Source organism: Petaurus breviceps, unplaced genomic scaffold (assembly GCF_028583685.1).
Source record: "Petaurus breviceps papuanus isolate PSGF00001 unplaced genomic scaffold, PetGlider_PUasm1.0 90823, whole genome shotgun sequence".
Classification (NCBI taxonomy): Eukaryota; Metazoa; Chordata; class Mammalia; order Diprotodontia; family Petauridae; genus Petaurus; species Petaurus breviceps.
The window spans coordinates 20,328,975-20,332,124 of NW_027187352.1; the positions used below are offsets into that span (position 1 = coordinate 20,328,975).

General features: G+C 44.8%; 1 long non-coding RNA gene across 1 annotated transcript; it reads right to left on the reverse strand.

The window, feature by feature from the left end:
- Positions 1-484: 484 nt before the first annotated feature.
- On the reverse strand, positions 485-1,294 carry LOC138148403 (uncharacterized). The gene is made up of 2 exons (XR_011165048.1): positions 1,189-1,294; positions 485-833 (listed from the first exon to the last, which is right to left on the reverse strand). It is a non-coding gene; the product is annotated as an uncharacterized lncRNA (long non-coding RNA).
- Positions 1,295-3,150: the final 1,856 nt, after the last annotated feature.

The following is a 3,150-nucleotide window of genomic DNA, read 5'->3' on the forward strand; positions in this document are numbered from 1 at the left end:
ACAAATGTAACCCTGGGGGGTTGCTGTGTTTTGCTTGTGTTTGATGAGGTAGGTTTTCAAAGGCCCCAAGTTCATAGTAATGTTTCCCTTGTTCAGTTATGAAACAAAACATATGGACAGTTAGTGATTATGCTGCCAGTTAGAGAGAAAAAAAAATAAACAATAACAACACAATGGACTGGGGGCTTGGAATCCCAGCCCTGCGCTAGGAAAGGTCATTCTCCCCTGTAGCTCCCAGCACTGTCCCCACAGGGAAATGCAAGCACAGGGTCAGTCAAAGGTGCTTTTTGAGAAAGAAGATTGGAGCAGACGAGAGCAGTCTTTGAATAAAAGCACATGATGAGGAACAAGTGACATCATACTGCCTCTACAGTGAGTCTGGGGGCTCAGATAAAGATTGCCGGTTCTTCCTGAGGTGTATGAGTGCTCAAGGACGAGCACTCCTGGTGTGAAGGCTTGCCGCGCCCTTTCCAGGGCTGCTTATTCACCTTTGGTGTCCGTCTGGCACTCAGCTCTCACCTGGGACTCCTAGAAGCTGTAGCAATGCAGGAACCACACCCCAGTAAACCATCTCAGCACAAGAGCTAAACCAGGTGGAGGGTAATCAATGGGGCACAAACTCATTGGTGAGTTAAGAGTGTGTCTGCCCCAAGTATGTAAAGATGTAAAGTATGTAAAGAACAGTTTGTTCCAATGGCCACGAAGGTGGCAGAAGCAGGCATTGTGGAGCTCTCAGGGCTTGGTCAGACACTGAAGACACCAAGGTCATCCACTGAATCCTGGGCCATTGGCAGTCATTCTGACTTTTCTCCTGCCACTGGACCATGATGACTCTGGAAGAGAGAAGAAGGCTAATGACTTTGTGCAACTCTACTTCAGTTAGATCCAATTTACCCACAAGTCAAGACATCGCCCCATGATGTCATTGGTCCTCTTTGAAAATGAAGGACAAAGGCAACAATCAGTTCTTTCTATCTGGCTTTTCTCAGTACTCAGGAGGAATAGGGAGAGAGAGAGAGAGACAGAGAGAGAGAGAGAGAGAGAGAGAGAGAGAGAGAGAGAGAGAGAGAGAGAGAGAGAGAGAGAGAGAGAGAGAGAGAGAGAGAGAGAGAGAGAGAGAGAGAGAGAGAGACAGAGAGAGAGAGAGAATTAGAGAGTTGTAATTAAAAACAAAACACATTCTTATACCTTCCCCTTGTCTCTTTAGCTTTCATCCTTCCTGTTCTCCCTTGGAGGCTTTGGTTTGAGGAGGGTAACCACAGATGTCTCTGCTACCAGCAGCCATGATCACACTGATGGGACAAGGGGAGGAGGTAGGTGTAATGGGAATGTAAATTTTTAAGATCTTCCCTGCCCCTAGGCTAAAATGCACCTGGAGCCTGGGGTGGGAGGCTTGTTTTTCAGTAGATACTTTTTGATTGGCCAGTGGATCCAGAAGGTTGTTACATTCTCTGAGCCAGGAGAAGGCTATATAAGCCCTGATGTGTAGCTTTGTTTTGGGGCTCACTTTGAGAAGTGTTTTGTGATTTGATCAGATGAAACTCTGGGAAGCCGTTGTCCAGAGCCCCCCCGGCTTTGAAACCCAGATGTTGATTTGGTATGGATGTAATGGTTGGACAGTTTGGAAATCTGTCTACTTGATCTGTTTCTGTCTTGATAATTCTGTCTGTATATTCTAAAGTTCGGGGTGCTGACCTTTTTCCCCTAAACTAGGTAAATGATACATATCTGACTGATTAAAGTAAGCTTGTTAACCCATTTTGAGTTGCTTTCCTTTATCAAAACAGATCTAAGAACCTGTGGTGGCAGCGATCCTGGGGAGGCTGGAGTGCTTGCTGCTACAGTAGGGGAAGACCCTATCTCCTGCCTCTTCTGGTGTCCTTTCTAGAGACCCACCCAATGTAAGGTGAAAACTCTGCCATGCAGGTTTGATCTCTTGTTAGCTTCCTCTCTTCCCACTCTGGAAAAAAAAAAAAAGCATAACTCCCAGCATCTTTAACAGCTTAGATCTCCTTGAAGGCAACTAGCCCAAGACTTACCAGAGATCTGCTATACAAGTATTACTCATTTCAGAACATATGGAATAATCTGTTAGGCCTGGAGCATGAGGAGATTGATGCTCAAAGGAAAGCAGGATGTGGAGAGGAGGATGGATGGTGTAGCTACTTGGCCCAGGGCCAGTGCTGTGAGGCAACCACAATGGTGTTCTTTCCACCTTCCTTCCATTTTCTCTCTGTCCCTGTCACTCTTATTTCACTTTCCCACCTGTACATCTCTTTCTTTCCCCTGCTCATGTCATTTGAAAATGAGAAAAACCACTCCAGGAGGAAGAGGAAACGGAGGCAGTTCATTTTTCCAATACTAGTTTTCCTCACGACTGCCTTGGGCCAGATATGTCAACAGGAGTTCCTTCATAATTTGTCTCACTCTGTGAACTTAATGCTTTTATATGGTGTCATGAAAGCAGCCTATGGGTTTTCATGTCCTAATAAAGTTGTATACTCAAAGAGATACCTCTCAGGGTAGAGACCTGAGGAATTTTACACATTTTTTTGTGCCTTGAACCTTAATATTCTCTTCGCTGAGGTCAGCCCCCTTGCCTTTGATGACCCTGTGACCTCTCCCTAAAACTGGCTACCACACCTTCTCTGCTAACCTATGCCCAAGTGTCAAAAAAGCTCAAGACTAGAACCATTTCATTTCAGAAATGGAAGGGACCTCAGAGGCCATCTAGGGAGACATTTACCAGAACCAGAATCCTCTCTACAGTATCTGTGCCAAGGCAGGTAGCCATCCAGTGACAATAGAACCAACTCAAGACCTCCCAAGGCAGCCCATTACATTTTTTAAAAGCTCAGATTAATAGGAAGTCTTTCCTGACCTTGAGTTCAAATTCTTTTCTTTACAGCTTCCACCTATTATAAAAGTCAAAATTTGTCTCTACATTTCTCCTCATTTTGCCCTCTAGGTAAAATCAGAGGAGGCCTAGTCCCCTTCCATTTAAAACCAAATGGATAAAACTAAAATTAGCCCACAAAGTCTTGCTACATCCATCTCCCTTGCAGAGAGCACAACTACAATGGGCTGGCCATTGTTTGAATGCCAAATATACACTTGCCTAAAAGACTATTTACAAAGAACTCACATAGG